Source organism: Phocoena phocoena, chromosome 11, assembly GCF_963924675.1.
Source record: "Phocoena phocoena chromosome 11, mPhoPho1.1, whole genome shotgun sequence".
NCBI classification, from domain to species: domain Eukaryota; kingdom Metazoa; phylum Chordata; class Mammalia; order Artiodactyla; family Phocoenidae; genus Phocoena; species Phocoena phocoena.
Genome location: NC_089229.1, coordinates 69,741,896 through 69,761,690, shown reverse-complemented (window position 1 = coordinate 69,761,690; position 19,795 = coordinate 69,741,896). Strand labels below are relative to the sequence as shown.

General features: G+C 41.3%; 1 protein-coding gene across 2 annotated transcripts in view; it reads right to left on the bottom strand.

Moving 5' to 3' along the window:
• The window catches only part of PRICKLE1 (prickle planar cell polarity protein 1), a 105,151-nt gene extending 86,019 nt beyond the window's left edge, over positions 1-19,132 (bottom strand). Inside the window, exons 1-2 of one of the 2 annotated variants that reach the window (XM_065888440.1) lie at positions 18,326-18,578; positions 13,439-13,561 (exon numbers count right to left, since the gene is read on the bottom strand). The gene's annotated coding sequence lies outside the window, so the exon portion shown is untranslated. Of the gene's footprint in view, positions 1-13,438; positions 13,562-18,325; positions 18,579-19,050 lie in introns of those variants that run through there. The other variant, XM_065888439.1, reaches the window with a different exon arrangement.
• Positions 19,133-19,795: the final 663 nt, after the last annotated feature.

Genomic DNA, 19,795 nt, shown 5'->3' with positions numbered 1-19,795 from the left:
CGATTAAGGAAATTAATTGTCCTGCTCAGCAGTCTTAGAGAAAAAGTGAGGCACAGACTTGAAGTAAAGTAAAAAGCAGTCATTTATTATCCTTTGTTGACCTATGCAATCAGACATGACCCTCAAAACAAGACAAATTAACTCCTTTGTGGTGATGTAATCCCTATAACAGATGGATTGATGATGGAAACATGTAACCCCACCAAAGTTCACGTTTAAGATGAGCAGTGTGGCACTGGAAACTCTGCTCTGGCCGGTACAGCTGAAAGATTATGTCAGCGGCCGAAGAGCACAGATTCTGAAATCAGAGTCCTGCAGAGACACCTGCTACAGACTAGATAGTCACTGTGTGACCCAAGGCATTCCTTTGTGAATCAATGTGAAATCAATGTACCAGCATGATGTTAGGTGGAATTGTGCTAATGGACAAGTAAACTAGTAAGGGACACACAGCAAAGGAGGCTTCGGCCTTATGAGCTCATTAGCCAATTGGAACTGGAATAGTTCCAAGACACCTGTGTGGTTATGTCCACCTACCTGAATTACGCTGGAAGTTTCAATTGGATACAGTTCCCTTCCATGAGTCATAGATTATTTAAGTTTTACTGTGCACTGTTAAACAATTGTCATATTCCACGCTTAAGTGGCTGCCTTCCAAATGGGGTATGAAGTGATTTTTGTGATAAAATTCACTGGAGTCCTAAAGTATAAATGAAGTGTACTGGTTTTAGATAAAATTCCATCTGGAAGCTCAACTTATCAAGACATTGATTTGATTTCAACAGCTCACAGAATTATGATGAGGCAACTCTGAATGGCACCCATATTCCTCTTTCTAGAAAATACCTAGTTTACTCATAAGTAAAATAAATCTTTAAGAAGGTCTTTTCATATTTATTTCAGTTTAATATCACAAGTTAAAAATTCCAAATTCAGTGAGTTCTTGAAAATTATTATATAAACTTTAAAATATATAGTCAAAATAAGAAAATATTTAACTTTATTTTGAAGCAACTATTTTGTATATTTGGGAAATTATTTTCACAAGCATTTATGTGTTAAGGTCAACAATAACCAGTTTAATTTAATATGCAATAGTTTGTGCGAATGTAACCTTAACCCCAGAAGTTGTCTTAGCAAATATAAAACCTTTAATTTCCTAGGCTTTATCGTGCAAATCCCCTCAAATCACCTGTCAAATTCTACCTTCATCTAGCCACTGAAAAATGTAGAGTAAAATGTAGCCATTTGAACTGTGAAAGTAAGTATAAACGTCATGGATAGGTAATTTTTGCACATGTTAAGATTAGAAAAGAAAAAAAACAAATATTTTGGGTTTCTCCATATTATAGACTTGGTATGAGTTTCAGAGTCAACAAAAACGACCAGTAAAAGGGATTTTTTGAAGAAGTTATTTCCTCCTCCAAGAGAATTCAAAAAGAAGCTAATAGGAAAAAGAAAATATCCCTGTAGCTTATATTATATATTGATCAAAACCAAAATCCCTGAAACCAGCCTAGGGGAGGGTAAAACCATCCAGCACAAACCCAGTCTGTAGTTAAAGCTAGTGGTGAGAAGCAGACGAACTCCGGGGACCCAAGCCTTTGGTTTGGAAACAAGCAGGGATTCTGGTGGCTTTTCAAATCCAGCTCCTGGGATGGAAGCTTGCACTTGTTTTTATGGTACAAGATGATGATCCCCCAGCAGGACTCGGGTGACCTGGGTCTTCAGGTCCTGATGTGCCAACAGCCTCGTGAATGTCACTTTCATTCATTGAGCATCAGAGGGCTCATTTACTAATGGAGGCCAAGCATCCTTCCTCTTGCGTGAGTGCATTCCCCAGCCCAGCCCACCACATCGTGGCGTCCTGAAGGATGGAGCGGGTGGGTCACATCTTTGGATCTTCCTTTCCTTTTGCTTCTACTCATCACCCCCTTTCTTGTGTTGTACAGGAATATGTCTATGTTTCTTCAATAAATATGTGTTAAATGAATAAAATGAATGAATGAGAGATAAATTTTAAGTGTGAACAATTCGGGTAGATTTCACATTACAATTAACCTTCAAAGATATGTAAGCATTTGCAAATGAAAACTATCTATATTCCAGATTATCTTCATCTATACTTTAGAACATTTAAACAAGGAAATATTTATGGGTTTTCCCCCTGCCAAGAAACATTTAAAATATATCACTAATACTTAATTTCCTTATTTAAAAAGTAACACGCCTACAGCATAAACTACGGAAAAAATGAAAAAGGGACACAAAGTCATATCCATTCCTAATCTACCCACCAAGAAATAAACCATTACTAACATTTTGCTGATACAAAAACTTCATGGAGAGTCAGTAGGCCATCCACACAGGGCATCAAACCCAAAGCACCTGGGGACCCATAGGTCCGGGAGAAGGTCCCCAGTTTCTTGTATGTTTTTAAAAGACTTTTCATCAGTTAATCCAGGGAGTTCCTCGAGCACTGCAGGACTGTTTCGTCCTAAAGAAATTTAGTGGCTTCTGATCGCTAATTAGACTGTACTCAGTTACACTGAGAAATGTAATGACCAAATAAATAAGAATATTCCACAAAGGAGTCAGCTTGAGAAATGAAAATAATAATGAGGGCTGCTTTAAAATTCTGGAGCAAAATAACCGAATTACCTTAACAGGTATTCTCTTCAAGCCAGGACCACTAAAACATGTGCATGTCAACTAGACCAAAAGCCAAGGATGGGCCCATGCAGGCACCTCTCCCTTGGGTTGCATTAGAATCAGGCTCACAAGCTCCCATCCATTTTTCTCTTTATGGATGGACTATATCTGGCCAACCTGCAATCCGGATTTACCATCAGTTCTCCTTCCTCTTAAATTGCTGACTTATACGAATAGGTGACTTGACAAACATTGTTCCCAAAGATGGGGAGACTGAAGTTTTTTTTTTTTTTTTTGCGGTACGCGGGCCTCTCACTGTCGTGGCCTCTCCCGTTGTGGAGCACAGGCTCCAGACGCGCAGGCTCAGTGGCCATGGCTCACGGGCCTAGCCGCTCCGCGGCATGTGGGATCTTCCCGGACCGGGGCACGAACCCGCGTCCCCTGCATCGGCAGGCGGACTCTCAACCACTGCGCCACCAGGGAAGCCCTAGACTGAAGTATTTTATCCTAAGAATAAATTTTTGTATAGATTTCTTCTATCTGTGGTTTTCAAACTGTGTGCAAGGAACCAGGACCCTCACCTGGCTGAGGAGGAGACAAGGGCACTGAAAGGGCAGGGCTATAAACGGGAACTTTGAGTTGCCAGGTAACATACAGGATGCACGGTTAAGTCTGAATTTCAGACAAACCATCAATCATTTTTTTAGGGACATGCAATATTTGAGACACACTTATACTAAAAATTCTTAATTGTTTACCTGAAATTCAAATCAACTGGGCATCTTGTGTAGTTTTCTTATCTTGACAAACCTGGCAGCCCTATCACTAACTCCCTTTCTCCCTCCCAACAAAAGCAGTTTCTACTTGACGTGCTGGAGTTCCAGATTACCTTGTGTTTGAGAAAAGTGTTCAGCTATCCGAAAAAAGTTTGTAAACCACTTTGCTAGACGAATCTGGGCAACACTCTGAACTCCACTGTCTGTGGACTTCTCATGAATAAAGCAGAGTGCATCTGGTTGTTGTGAAAATTAATTAAAGCTTGTAAAGCCCTTTGCGATTGGCATGTTCACCCACATATGCTACAAAATATTTATCACACGCCAGACTGCCTGAAAACATACTGATTGCTCAGTGAACAATCAGATGGCAGAAATTCTGAAAGATGTTAAATCACAATTTTAATCTCACTACACTGAAGAACCACATATTGAAACACAGCAGGCCTTCCAGCCTAAGAAGCGAACTTACCTTTGAAAAACAAACATAACGTAATTTGCTTTTAAAAAGTACAGTATTCTAAATTATATTGTTATGGATTTTTTTCAGCTGAATCATAGTTTTTGAAACAGGAGATCAAGAAATAACCATCAGGAAATGAAGAAAATAGTTCATCTCCTACAAGTCTACTGTCTGCTATTTCTGCTTGGTAAGGTTTTTTAGACTAAGAAAAAGTTTTTATGAAAACAAAACAGAGATACCAACACAATAAAACACATCTGGTGGCCACTTGGTGACATTTAGGCTCTTTTTTGTCCCAACCATTAGCTTTCATGGAAAGCACTTACAGTACTTAAAGCAGATGTCATAAAAGTACAACACATTATATAATGTTGTCTAAACACTTGAGTCTGAAATTGAAACCTGGCAGTGAAACTGAAGAGTAAATAAATTTAGATTGTACCAACATAACAATGAAAAGACACAAGTGTAAATAAATACCTGGTGGGTTGGCCAGGTTAATGCAACATTTAAGGAGAAGAGAGAGCCCTTATTCAGAAGCTTAAAGTCAATTACAGAGAAGAAAGACAGGGTCACAATTAAAGTTGTCAAAACTCATCTCTTACTTCTGATTGAAACTGAAGTTTTATAAAGGTGACAATAAGTCCATGACTAAGAGCATAATTAATCTTAGAGCCAGATAGAAAGATCTGCAATTCACTGAGCATGATGCTTGCCTCATGTTTCCTGCCTTTGCACACACTTTGCCTTCTCCCCAACCTGAGTCATTGTCCAATTCTAATGGCTTGGTCAACTCCTATTCAGTCGTCAAGACCCATCTCAACCATATCCTCCTCTCTGGAGCCTTCCTTAACATTTCACACAGAACAAATGACTTCCACTTTTGGCTTTGTGCCACTACTATATCTAGTACATTTCTATTCCTGCCTCTACCACAGTATTTCACAAGTGCTTAAATGCCTTCCTTCCCTACAAAACGGTGAGCTTTTTAAAGACAGGAACCATTCTTATTTGATGTTTGTATTCCCAGAGCCTAGCACAGTGCCTGGCAAACCATAGGACTCAATGAGGGTGTGCTGAAGTGAAAATGGTGCCCCCAACCTGAAATAAAAATGGGAAGCTTAACATTAAATGGTTAACATGCGTTTGTAAGCGCAATTTCTTCTTACCTTTCAGAGGAGAGAAAAGGTGGTAGAGAATATGCAAAATAGTTACCATCACTTTGAAGTGAATAAACGGTCAGGAAATGAGGCAGAAGATGAAAGGTTCTGTATACCCATTTAAGGAGCTAGAACAACAGAAACTACTGTGAGCTGTCCCTAAAACATCTCTGCAAAAGTATGCCAACTGTAACCTGGAGGGCTGGCCTCCAGACCAAGGAGCAGATGCGACTTTATTTCTATTCCTCCCTCTAACCTTCTGCTGAGAAGGCCCACAAAGGTGTCATTAAGAGATGGAATGCCTTCTCGCAGCACTTTCGCACACTCATTACCATCTGATAGCGTTTGATCTCTGAGTCATGGCTGAAGCGACCCAGATTCAAACTGGTGATTATTAATGTCACATTTCTATAGTACTTCCTATTGGAACAGCACTTATAGTCACTTGCGTATCTGCTGGGATCGGGGCCACGGCTCATTGAGTTGTTCATCTGAGCAACTCACAAACTCCATCTTCAGAGATATAAGTAGTACCCTACTTCCCAGTGGGCGGCTGTAACTTCAGGCTCAGCCTAATTAGAATGTGAATAAGATCCAAGGGCCTGAGAATTTGCGTAAAAGTTAGTGATTTAATTAATCACAAAAATGATTTTTGCTACAAAAATGGAACAGCCAGGCCAGTAGGTATGGTGACACAGGCCAACATGTATTATTTAAGATTAATACAGAACGAGTTTCACCACTGACTGCGTATTTATACCAGCTTTTATTGGGAGGGTGGGGGGGGGGGGAAGAATATTATTATGGTTTAAAAAATATTAAGAATGCAACTAAAATGGATGCTGGGCTACTTTTATTTTCCAGCAAACCCTCTCTAAACCTCCCCCAATTAATTCCAATTTGGTCAATGGACACACACATTTTAAACAAAATTATAATCACTATTGATTACATAAGTAAGTGAACATACTACTTTGAGTCTTACTTTATAAATTTTCCATATTTCCCACGTATAAACACAGTACTCACGTTTGTAGCTTTTAGTATGAATATAACTATGCCATTGTTGTAACTACATCAGATTAATAATTTGCTCTGAATATTACTGCATTTTTTTAGCTCCTCATATTAAATTATAATGTAACTTATTAAACCAGACTTTTGGTAACGGGAAGTGTACATTCTCTTAGGTCTTTAAAACACAGCTACTGTTGAATTTTGAATTGACCACACTGAGTCATGAATAAAGAGACCATTTTTAAAAGTTGCACCTGGTTAACATGAATAATTTTGAGTAGATTGTTAAATAATTCTAGTCAGGGACTTAGGTAATGATGAAAATTAATAATAATAACAATATTAGCTCCCATTTATTAACTATTCCCCTAAAGTTTTAGCCTCCAAATCCAGTATTTTAGAATCAAGGAAATTTTGAGCCTAAAATGTCATCAGGCCTCTCACTTATCATTCGGGAAACTGAGGCACAAAGTGGGTAAGAAGTCCAAAAAATTAAGTGACTTGTCCAAGATTACATGTAAGTTAGTAGTAGTAGAGGCTATAATTATCTAAAAGCATTTAATATAGAACAAATATAAACACAGCAATGTTTACAAAACAATAAAACATCATCAAACTACTTTAGATAGATTGTAAGTGCTTGCTTATTTTTCCTCTTTCTTTTGTTTCCTTCTCTAGAAAAATTGAACTACTAATTTATTTAGGAGTCATCAAACCAAAGCTCCTTAGGAAGGTGCATCTTGAACGAACAGGCAGCTTCTCCATCAGTAAACTGGGGATAACCTTGGTTAGACCTCTACACAAAGATGCAGTGAAGGTAAATGAGATGAATCTGAAATTGCTTTGTGTACTTCGGAGGTATTAGCCATATTAGTAATAAAGAACCCCTGAGTTAAAACATGATAATTTCTGGACAAATACATTGGCACAGCTCCTTAACAGGAAAGCTGACTCACCGCCAATTTAGCCCTGGAATCTGAGACATTAAAATAATAATTTCAAGCAACCAGGTTTCCTACTGAGCTGGCTGAAATCACTTAGAGGATTAGCTTTTCACCTCCGGAATTTAAGTTGGGATTTCTTGAGTGAAAGATAGTCCATCATCCTTATTTTAACATAAAAGTCTGTCAGAAGATACTACCTTTTTTTTTTTAAGGTTACAGAACAGCATGGGTGCATAATGAAGTGGGAAGTCACATAGCTCACAAATATTTGGTCTTACTTCTATTAATATGGCATCCATTCGCTATAAAATTACATATCATTGAGCACTTTGTGGTGGAGAGAAGGGAGGAGGGGTATTTGATCAGTTTCTTTCCTCATACTCCATAAGATTTCTCTGGCTTTACTCAGATAAGGGAGGAAACAGCTCAGAAACTCCACTGTAGCTGCCCCGCCCCCAGCCAAATACACCAAAAGACTCTGTTTTGGAGATTTTCTCTCAGATAAAAACAGCAGTCAGGTCTCTGTTTTGTTTTTTTGTTTTTTCTAAGGGTTATTTTATGACATATAGATTTTTCTTTTTTTCTTTTTAATTTATTTTTGGCTGCGCTAGGTCTTTGCTGCTGCGTGTGGGCTTTCTCTAGTTGCGGCAAGCGGGGGGCTACTCTTCATTGCGGTGCGCGGGCTTCTCATTGCGGTGGCTTCTCTTGTTGCAGAACACGGGCTCTAGCCACGCGGGCTTCAGTAGTTGTGGCACGCGGGCTCAGCAGTTGTGGCTCGCGGGCTCTTAGAGCGCAGGCTCAGTAGTTGTGGCGCACAGGCTTAGTTGCTCCACAACATGCGGGATCTTCCTGGACTGGGGCTCCAACCGTGTCCCCTGCATTGGCAGGCGGATTCTTAACCACTGTGCCACCAGGGAAGTCCTGGTTTCCGTTTTTACTTTATATATAACATTAAAATGGCCCACAAATGCCTACCCTGTAAAATGAGAGTGGCCATTTGCTAACTTTATGATTCTATTATGAGAATGGGAATGTAAGAGTAAAACCCTCTAACTAGCTTATACACATTATTATACATATTATTAGATCAGAGAGGGGTGTTCCAATTCGAAGCTCCCCAAATATTTGCAGTCATTCATTCTGCAGGTATTTATTAAGTAGTGCCCTACTATGTGCCAGGCACTACTCTAAGAATGGGCATAAAGCCATATACAAGACAGCATAGAGATTTCTTCCTGGAACAAACAGCTACAATAAGTAGATATCTGTCCAGGAGTGGTAAGTGCTATGGAGAAAAGTGAAGCAGGTTAAGGGGTTTGGGGAATGCTAACTGGTGGCTGGGAAGGCAGGGGTGCTGGTGTTTCATGTAAGGTGATCAGGGAGGGCTTCCCTGATATCAGATGCCTTTTGAGCCGAGACCTGAAGGGATGGAGTGAGCCATCTTCCCACTTGGAAAAACCAACACGTGTGCTTCTATATTAGCTTGAAGTCCAGAACAAACAAGATTAGCTGTGAAACTTCAGGAAAGTGAAACCTACAAATAATAAGGCTTATACCATACTTTGGACCAGCCCTCAATTTATCTCCAATGATCCTGAAACCCTGTTTAGCGACTACTTAATCTCTTTCCTGACTAAAATGCCTCACAGTAGTATCCCTTCACATAATGACTAAGAGAGAGCTTTCCTGTTGCGTTGTACAAACAACCCAAGCAGATAACTCAGGTGTCAATGTCCACTCTGAGGCCCTGATTAGTTGATTTGGCAGTGGGTGTAGGAAAAAAGAGCTCACGCTAGCTGATTTTGCTACTGGCCATGCCTTCACAGTGAAAAAGTTCAGAGGAAACTGGACAGTTATCCAGGTTTTAGAAAGGTGAATTTTTAAAGTTCTTTTAATTAAAAACAAAACAACACCCTCCCTCCTCTCAAGAACAGCAACATACAATAACAACAAAAAAATCAAGTAAACTAGGTAAGTATCAAATGTCCCCTTTTGTTCCTATTATGCAGACACAGCCAGCAGTTATACTGATTGGTTTAAGTTATTTTTATTTAGTCTATGTTCTACAGTAATGGTAATAATGGATAATGATAGGAAATAACCCAATTTTTCAAAGACTGAAGAGCAGAGAAACAAAATGAGCAACAAACTCTTTTAATCAATTTGCACAAAACTATGCAACCAAGAGTTTTCCTACTCTTGATAATAAAACTTTCAGATGCATCATAGTTATGAGAAAAACAGAGTGTGCTTCTCATATTTTATTGAGATTTTCTGATTTATCGTATCTAGAACAATATACACATGTGTGTACATATACATATATCTGTGTATACACACATGCACTGTGGATATGGACACTTTAAAAGCACTTTATATGTTATGAAATATATGATGTGGAATCATGTCTGTAAAAGGATCCAACACAATTGCTGGCTATAAAAAACAATTATAATTAGCAATCGATTTTAAAAGTTTGACCTTTGTAATTTAAAATATTTTAAAATAAGACTTAAAATTGTACTAGAGTTGTACATTTGTCAGATGAGCTCTGAAACCTTTATAGTGATTTGGTTGGGTTATACTTCTTAAACTGACACACATAGGTCATGGCAGAAAACGGAACAATCATTCATTCAACAAATGCAGGAGCCCAAGAGATAAGGAAACATAAGACACATTATGGTTTTCATAGGATAATCTGTTTTTCATAGTACATTAATTGCACTTTCAAGTAATATGCTTAGTATCTTTTTTGTCAACCTCCAGATACCTTTTCAGGTGATGTAACTCCACATTTAAAGCAATGAGGCCAATTGTTAATCTCGGAAAAACTATAATCAGTACACTATAGAGTATCCCAAAAGTCTGGAAACATAAGGGAAATAATGTATTTATTATGTTATCTTTCAGATGAACAATTACATCCATTGTCTTAAACTTGGAGGCACTTTACCTGAAAGGTACCTGAAGGCTGACAGAAAACATATTGAGCATATTATTTTACTTTATTTCATTTTTAATTTATCTTTTATTGAGGTAATATTGGCTTATAACATTATATGTTTCATGTGTACAGCATTATATTTATACTTCTGTGTACACTACAGAATGTCGACCATATTAATCTAAAATAACTAACATCACATTTTCAAAGATTCCTGAGTTTTGGGGCTCTCTGTTGTTGAGGGTCCACTATGTGCCAGGCACTGTGTTAGGTGTTGGGTATGAAATGGTGAACTAATGTTGTTCCTCCCTTATATCAATTACCATCTACTCACAGGAGCAGAACATAGATCTTCCCAGAACTGAGTTAAAATGATGTCTATATTTTGACAGCAACATTAGGAATGAACGTAGCTGTTAAGAATGAATGAACAAATGAACAAAACAGAAAGGAAGGAAGGAAGGAAAAATGTTCAGTCTGGTAGGATTAGAAACATAAAATTTTAGAACTGGAAGGAAATCTTAGAGATCATCTAATTTAGTGGCTCTTAACCACAGCTGTGTATCAAATTACTTGAAGAGCTTTTTCAAGTTAAATGTGCAAGACCCCACCCCAAACCTGCTGCCTTAAAAATCTCTGTGTATTTGCATTTTGAAAAAGCTCCATAGGTGTTTACGGTTCAAATCTTTGGTTAACATGCACTGACCTGGCCTAATTCCCTTACTTTATATATGAGGACCTGAGGCCCAGAAAGGCTGAGTGGCTGACTAGAAATCACACAGCTATTATACTACAGTCCAAATTTTCTGATTTTCAGAAAATGATGGTAGAAAAACTGACTTTTCCTGTACTATTATATTGTATCACCACTGTCTGTTCTTGAATCTCTGCTCAAGAAGAAACAGGATAAATGGACAAGTACTTGACCAAAAGTTACTGAACCAAGGTAAAAAAAGCTAGTGTGTACAGGCAACATGAACACATAAAAAACAAAGACCCATCATGTACCACTGTAACCTGGTTGCTCCCTGCTTAAACAGCCAAGTCAAGCCAGTTTAAAACTCTCCCACACAAATATCATTATTCCTATCAGTTTCTCATTTCAGCACTGCACTGAATAATAATTTTGGCTTTTGTGGGTAAGGAGAAGAAGAGAGTGATTTTTTCTGGTTTATTCCTAAAATTCAGAAGGTTAAAAAAAAATATGTTTCCAATACCTCGATATGAAGAAAGCTTGGTCTGCTTTTAACACGTTTGGCAGTACTTGAGGACATGTTTTTGGCTATTAGCCTGACAAGCTGTTTAAGCTTATAGAAGACCCACAAAGGGAACTTATATGATTAAGTTAGTTAAACACAAACATCTTCTCTGTATATTTTATTCCCTCCCTTCACATTCACAAAAACATAAAAGGCTAAAGCATTTCAGAACTAGGTGAGGGGGCAAGTTATTTATCACTTCAGCTCCCTTCCCAAGGCTTGTGTAAATAAGAACTGAAGCAACTCCATGAAATTATTCATATGATCCTTGCAAGGAACAAAAGCTAAACATCAGAAAGGAGTTCAAAATTCCTAAGAAGCATATGAATTTTCTTACAAGAAACATCTGTAATGCTCTAATGCACTTCAGAGCTAACTTTATCTCTTTCTAAAAATTATGTAACATGCACATACTTCAAGCACTGAACATACTTATTAATTACATAGTCACGGAAGAATTTAAAATGCTGTCTCCTTTTGACACACATTATAACAAGTATTTCAACACTAGAGCACTAAGGAGTCTTCTTACATAAAATCTAACAGTTCCTGAAACTGTTTGGCAGAGATATTTTATTTATTTATTTTTAGGTCTTTTTAAAAATTAGTTATCTATTTTATACATATTAGTGTATATATGTCAATCCCAATCTCCCATTTCATCCCATCACCTCCCTCCCTTCCCCACTTTCCCCCCTTGGCGTCCATACGTTTGTTCTCTACATCTGTGTCTCTATTTCAAGGCAGAGATATTTTAAAGCAAAACAAAATGCCATGCTATCTAGGTCTTTTTCAGATCCTAACGAAGGAACATAGATTATTCAAGCATGTAAATAACAGAGTTGGAAACATCAATTACAGTTAACAAGTTATGAGTTTCTTCAGAAGAATACCATACTATTTATTTATCACTGAGATAAAAGACAAAAAAAAAAACAAGTACAAATGCCTCTCGTGAAACTATAACATGGTCTAAATCAGTTTACTATTATTAGATTAAAAGAATGTTGTGTATGTGTGTGTGTGTGTGTGTGTGTGTGTGTGTGTGTGTGTGTATCCAGAAGACTGCACTGCAACGAGGGCAGAGGAGCTGGCCAATATAGAAATGGGTTTTAATAGACTTTCTACTTCAACCATAGTTACTATAGTGGGTTTTGTCACTATAGCAATGGACCTGGGTGGACTGAGTATTTGGCAGGCTGGGGTGCTCAGCTGGGAAAGCAACATAAATCTCATTCTACCTTGAGTTGAATAAATTTCCTCTGAGAAGTTTTGCTTAATTGAAAGAGTTTTCAAGGAGAAAGGACAAGTCTAAGTGTCGGTTGGTAGGTGCTTCTTACACTAAGGCTAACCTCGCACCCTCTCCTAGCTTTGGTCAAAGCCCCCCACCATCATTCATTAGTGGTAGGACACTGGATGCAGGCAGTAACTTAACCTCCAGGATCTCAATGATCCCTAGCAGCCTGGGTTAATTTCAGCTGTCTCTACAGGGGCTACATGAAACATGGCATTTACAAATTTGGATTATACAGCACTATTTATTACATGATGGAAGATTTCCAAAAATGCCAGAAGAGATGTTGGCATTTATGCAAGTCAACTACTGTTCAACCCAAAGAAACACTACATTCTATAGGATGTGTTTGCCAGGATTGAAAGAGCCTGTGTGAAAACACCCTAATTGGGACCATCTTAGCACCTCAGCTATTGGATACCCTCTAGCTCCAGGTGTTATGTTTCAAATGGGCCAACAAACCATCCTGGAAACAGAACCCCCCAGTCCTGCTACTAATCCCTTCACTCTAAATCCTGAAAGTGTATATTTTCTTATTTTCAGATTTAATAAGTCAAGTATATCTGGTAGCTATTAAAAGATTTAAGCCACTACTGTTTTAAAAGGTTTCAGTGTTCAGAGATTTCAAGCCCACAGAATGGGTGATCTGGCAGGTTTGGTTGCTGTAGAATGGTGAAATTATTTCCATGGTTCCCTCCCTGCCCTGCCCCCCACCCTATGCCCACTGTTTTAAGAATATTCTTATTGAACTTTCTCTACCTTTTTAATGTGTCTTTAACGTATGTTCATGGGCTCACAAAAAGAAAAGCAGAAGAAGTTGAACGAAAGACACTGTACCCAATAATCTTCAGTGACCTAAATTGATAATTATAATGACAGATCCCTAAAGAAGGAGGGGGAAAAATTTGAAAACGTTGGCTACTTACAATATGTGATCAGATAACCTTTCCTTCTTTTCTTCTTTGGGGAAATCCAAACTGCTGTACAATGTTTCTTTACGTTTTCCTTTACTGAACAGTCCTCATGCTTGCACAAAGCCAAGGGCCATCCTAGAAAACCAGGGCCAATACTGTATCACATTAAGTGGTGGCTACCTTATATCAGACTTTTTTTAAAAGGTGACAAAAATGGGGTGGGGGAGAGAAGGTGGTTATAAAAAGCTTCCCAGGAAACCAAATAGCCTTTATTTAAATTAAAAGCAATCACAGCCTGATTCTTGGAACACACTTGGAAATGCTTTTTGGCATGCAGCTGCTACATGCCGCCAATATTGTGTGTAATTGGAAACATTTCAAACAGAATTGTTACCAAAGTCAAAGACCATAATTGTAAGCTGTGGGATCTGCACTGCAGATAAAAGCAGGGCAGCTGAGGGAGAGCACGCTGCACCCAGGGGTCTCCTTAAGGCCACATCTGACTACAATATTTTCACTGTATTATTGACAACTCTTTCTTTCCAGAGACCCAATGAGACAAGAAGGAAACAGAGAGAAGCGTACACAAAGCAAAAGCTGGTGGGTGCTATAAATCAGCAGTCGGGACAAAACTCTTAGAAAGGAGTACATGACTTTAGTACTTGAACAACTGAAATAACACAGCCCGCACTTTTTTTTTTTTCTTCTGAAGTGTAATCCACTCGAAATGAAAGGCTTCTCTCCCAAGACTTTAGGACAAACCTACCAGTGAGAAAAAATGCAACTGCTGTTGAACTGGTCAGTTGTTTTATAGAATCGCTTCAGACGAAGTTATAGACAGGAAGGAAAAAGTTAAGCAAAGGGGAATGACAGTTGCTTGCTAGTTTAGAGCTCTAAGTTTTAAAATGTTTACACTGGCTTCTGTCTTGCTGGTATTTTTATTTTTATTTTACATTTAAAATCTCTCTTCATAAGGAAATGAATCTGGAGAGGTCTAATCAGTTCAGGCTGGGCAATCCTTCTTGTTCTAGAGAGGTCCATTCAAAAGTGACCAAAATGCATTTAGAGTTTAGTCTAAACAAGCACACAAAACAGAGACACAGGAAGAATTACTGCATTCTTTCTGAGAGGCTTGAACCCGTCCCCCCTCCCGCCCCCCGGGGACTGGAAATAGAGCCAGTGGACCACTGGCTCAGGAATGGTTCTTGGAAAAATCGTGTCATTCTGGCACACGGGAGAGGGGTCCGATTATTCTGTCGTGTCTCTGCGCCAGGAGTGTCATGACACCAGCGTGCTCCATTTTGTAAAGCCTGTCTCTTCGCCCCATCCCTCCTTCAGGAGAGAGGAGAGTGAGGGAAATGGAGAGTGAGGTGGACCCCCGTGTGCCATTTCGGGCCAGGCCTTTTCCACTGTTCCAGAATGTTCCTCCACCAACACACAGTTAACCTCCGCGACTTCAGTTCTGCACGGCCACAGACAGGAAGGTTGGCTATTGGTTGCTGGCGGCGCTGAGGTGCTAGGCTTGTGTGCATCCAGAGACGGAAGAGTCCAGAAGGGGGGCCGGCTGGGTCCTGGCACTCGGCTCTGGCTCCACGTACCGCCTGAGGTTTCAAGGAACTGCATCAAGGCAGGACTTGGCACCAGGACTACCGTACTTCCCTCTCCCAGCTCGTTTGCTAACACGACCTTCTAAAGACAGTAGTGTGTAATACGGTACTGCTTTATTCTGTGACCAGAAGACAAAGCAGGAGTGGCCCCTCAAAACACCAACCAACCAACCAACCAACCAACTAAGAAATATAACTCATTTACTTTCCTAATTCCTCTTTATTGTGAAATAATTGGACCTGCATTTAAGCAAACTGAATATTCTCACATGAATAAGAGTTAAACAATTAACATTATTTTATGTAACCTGGAGGGAAAAAAAGAGAGAGAGCTATTTTTTTTCCCAAGGGGAAGGAGTATACCCTGGTCTACTGGCATCTTTAACATTTCTATGCACAGATGAGAATCACTTTGATTTTCAAAATTACTTTCCTTCTTTAAAAGGAAAAATTTACTCTTTAGACACCACCTTAATGGGAAAATTAACAGTAGTTAACTAGAATAATCTTTTCTGAAAATTGTTTCCTGTAATATGGACAACCCAAACTATATCACTAAAATAGTTACTTAATTACTGGAGAATCATTTTAAAAATTCTTGTTCCATCTCACGAGTATTATGAAAAGTCACTCATAATACTCAAGTATTTGTATTTGGTTTTCAAGTAATTATCAATGGTTTTAGAGAAATTATCTTACAGTGTCACTTTTTAAAACTTAGATTTCAGCTTACTTTTTAAAATTCTAACTTAAGAAAATTTAAATTGTCACCTTTTTTTCTTTTGTGTCTTTTCAGAGTTATCATAGCAGAGGACATTAGGAATAACCAGACTTTTACCCATATCTGACTCTAAACTTAATAGTTTAGCTATTAACCCTATAAGGGTCTTTTTTTTCCTCCAGCTGATATTAGCTTTTATTTGGGTGACCCAAGCTGACTCATTACCACCTCCTTTATTATAGAGACAAATGGCGGTTCCATGGACCTTGATTTTAAAAACATGATAAACTTTTAATTAAAGGTTCAGTGGTATTGCTGGCAGAACTGATTGAATCTGTAACTTGAGTAAAATACATCACTTTTCTTTTAAAAACCTGTGAACCAACAGGCTCCCTCAGTGATAAATCACCAATTAGTACCAAATTAAGGATTGAAAATTAATTTACAAAATCCATTCTCTCACATCAATATAGCTACCCCTATGTCCCATCCAGTCCTTTAGGCCTCTCTCCCTCCCTCCCACACTGATTCACAAGAAGTCACTATTGTTAGCCATGGTTTATTAAAAGAGAGATTTTCAAGTTCATCAGCAAGTGTGCTAACTTTCAACTGTGGGTAACGTTCATTCATTTCTAGCACCTTTTAGTATTAATATGTAGAACACATGCATTGTTAACCTTTAAATCCTTTGTATAAACATTTCTGGAAGAGCTTGTAAAATATATCCTTCTGTGTTTCCTGACTCGCCAGTTGATGGCATTTAGGAACCTCCTGGTACCAGCAGGTGCTGTATTTTGTTTTCTTCAGGCTCCAGCTGGGCTACAATGACAGACTCCTGTCCCAGGCCCGGCCCAGCCACCTAGGCTAGGACCACATGGAGGCAAACTGAACCGGGCCCCACCAGACAGCAAGATAAATGGCTGCTGTTTAAGTTTAAAATCCCCTAGTGGGAGTAAATATTGTTCCAAAGAAAAAGGCTTGACAAATATTGCGTCATCCTTCCAGAGCTGTCTTGATTAAAGCAGAATCTTTGGATTAAGTTGGTGCTCAATTCAAAATGTATCTATCTTGCTGTCATGGGATTTTTTTTTTCCTTCCTAGAGTCTGAAAACAGACATATTGTTGGGGATGGTGAAACAAGGCTGCCACCTCCCAAGGGGCTAGAGTCTACTCTGATAATAGAAGGCGGCTGAACATTGACACTTCACTGAGGATAATGGAGACAGCAAAAGCTTAGTGGGAAAAGGCCAGTTGTCACCTAAGTGACAGGCAACAGCTGAGCTCACACATCTGGAGCCAGACCAGGGCAAACATTCAGCAACCCTCACCCATCTACACCTTGGGTTTGTCTGAAGTAACAGACGGAAGTTCCTTTTACTCCAGAGGCACATTATAAATTAACTGATGGTGAACCGCATCAATTATATAACATCAGCGGCAGACAGTGCCTTCTGAGGTCTGGTTAAAATCGGGGGGTAGACAAAACTGTATCGGCATGCACAAATACAATTTCATCACATGTAATCTGTCCTTCATAAAACCCGTCCCTCATAAAACCCGTCCCCAAAGCCACGTATATATGCATGCTTTTTATAGCACAAATGCATCTTAACTCCTCGGGAGAGGCAAGATCCTTACATGTTCTTTTCCTTTAGGCAGTTCCCATGCTGTGTTCTTCACCCTGCTCAGGGCCGCAGCTCTGCCTACCATACTCTTCAAAATCAGCAACCAAACGTGTTTGGCTTAAGACTCTGAATCCTCCTCAGGGAAGCTGGAACTCAGGGCAGTGCCAGCCATCCTCCCCCCACCCCCACCTCCTTCTTCAGCCTCCTGAAGACAATCTGTGGACAATTTTCCCGAAGTCCCCCAAATGACATGGCACTGCCAACAGTCACTGGCGATGCCGTCTGTTTTTCTTAGAGGGCAATGAAAATTTAACAGCTTTCTGCTGCATCCCGAGTCCCGGTCCTGCTAATTATTAACATGCCCAGTTTCTCCAACTTTTTCTGCCTAAAGGGAAGAAGACGCTCCCACTCTTTCCCATATACGTGCAAAATCCAGAAAACACCACTGCTGGGGCGGGAGCGGGGGCGGGGGTGGGAGGGGAGAGCTGATGCACCTCAGCCAAAAAGCAATCGGCCCTTTCCCCAGAGCGTTAGGGGAGAATAGGCACCCTGCCTCCGGACGCCAGTAGGTGACAGGCGATCCTAAGAGGTGGACACAGACCAATGCACCCCGGCCTCCCCGCGCCCCGCATCGCCCCAACTCTGGGGCTACTGAACGGGTTTCCACGCAGGAGAGAATCAAGGGAAGAGTTGGTTGTGATGCCGCAAGCGGGAGCCGTGCGGGCAGCCTCTCTGAAGCCCTCTTGGTGCTGCAGCCCCAGTATCTGCTTTCACTGTCTACCAAGCCCAACAAACCGATTATGCCCATCTCCCCCATTTTCTGCGACACCGACCCAGTCTGGGTGTCACAGACCCCCCCGCAGTGACGCGGACCGTGCCGGGCCCTTCCCCTGCGGCGCTCGCCCCTCACCGCCGCACCCGCAGTCCCTCTGCGGAGCCCACTCACCCCGGCGAGGGAGCGGGACTCGGCTGGACTGTCGTCGGCGCCGCGGCGGGTCTGCGGAGCTGAGGTCCGCGGCGTCAGCGGCGGGCGAGGGTGGGCAGCACGCGAACCATCCGAAGCCCGGGACGTGGCCGTGCCGGCCGCGGTGCCCCTCGCGGAGGTCAGCGCAGGCTGTGCGAGGCGGGCACGCTCCGGGGCGCGCTGTCGGGCGCGGCGGCCGCGGGAGGCGGCGCTCGCTGGGCTGCAGGCGGAGTGCGCCCTGCTCTGCAGCCCGCGCCGCGCTGCAGCGCACCCCGCCCTCGGCAGCCTGCCCGGCGCTAGCGAAAACGCGGACCGCGGACGCCGCCGCGGGATCAGGGCTGTTCGCGCGCCCACGCGCCCCTGGCTCCGCCTGGAAAGGCCGGGTCGGCGCCCGGCTCCGGCGGCGGGGCGGGCAGGACCGGCTCTGCGCAGCGGGAGGGCTGAGCTAGGCGCGGGGGGACGGGCTAGATGAAGTTCGCCTGGGCGCAACCCAGGTTCTCAAGTGCAGTTGGGTAGTCTCCTCTGCCCCGCCCCCGATCTTACGCCTTTTTTTTTTTTTAACCAACCATTCTGATGGATTGAAAGACAGGAAGGGTGAAGTGGGGGAAAAGACAGACTCAATTTCCTCTGATCAAACGGTTTGGGGGTTGCCTATTTGGGTTTCTCCTCCTTTGGCGTGGGGGGGGGGTAGTTAATTAAACTCTTACTTAGATTCCTTCCGGCGCGCCTCGCCTCACTGGGGACCCGCTTGGACTCGATCCTATCTCGTGTAATCCCACAGGCTGGGCTGTCTCCGCCTCGGAGCACGAAGCCAAAGATTCAGCCTCTAGTCTGTTCCCTTCCCTCCCCGACGATCCTGGTCATCTCAAAAAAAAAAAAAAAAAAAAAATCTCTAAGTTTGGGGAGTGCACGTGAGAACCTCAGCCCATCGCAATGTCCCCAACCTGACCCAAGTTAGCGTGGCGAACTTAAAGCCGTGTTCAAAGTGTTAATTTGATCACGATGATCATTTTGCATTGGCCAAGCTACTCTCCATGTTTTCATTCTGCCCAGTTCCCAGGGCTGGGCTCTCAGGCGCTTTCGCTCAGGAGGAACTTGGACTTAGCCTGTCTGAAAGTTCTGCCCTGACGTCTGGGTTACCTTAGAACCTTAAAACCCTTCACTCGTTCCAGTTCCAGATCAGTGGAGTCTCACAACGTGGGAGTACTGTTTCCCCCGTTGCAGAGGGTGAATCCGACAGCAGCTGCTGAGCCCAACTTGACAGGTGTCTCTGCAAAGCTGGAGCTTCGTTGACCTCTCAATCCCTTCTACAGCCCTCTAAGACACTGTAACATCTTCCAGAAAGATGAGGATGTGTGTATGTGTGTGTGTGGGGGGGGGTGGGGGGAGTGTTGATCAATGCATTTTTTAAATTCCTTTAAGAAAAATCAAAACAGCCAATTTCTGGAATTT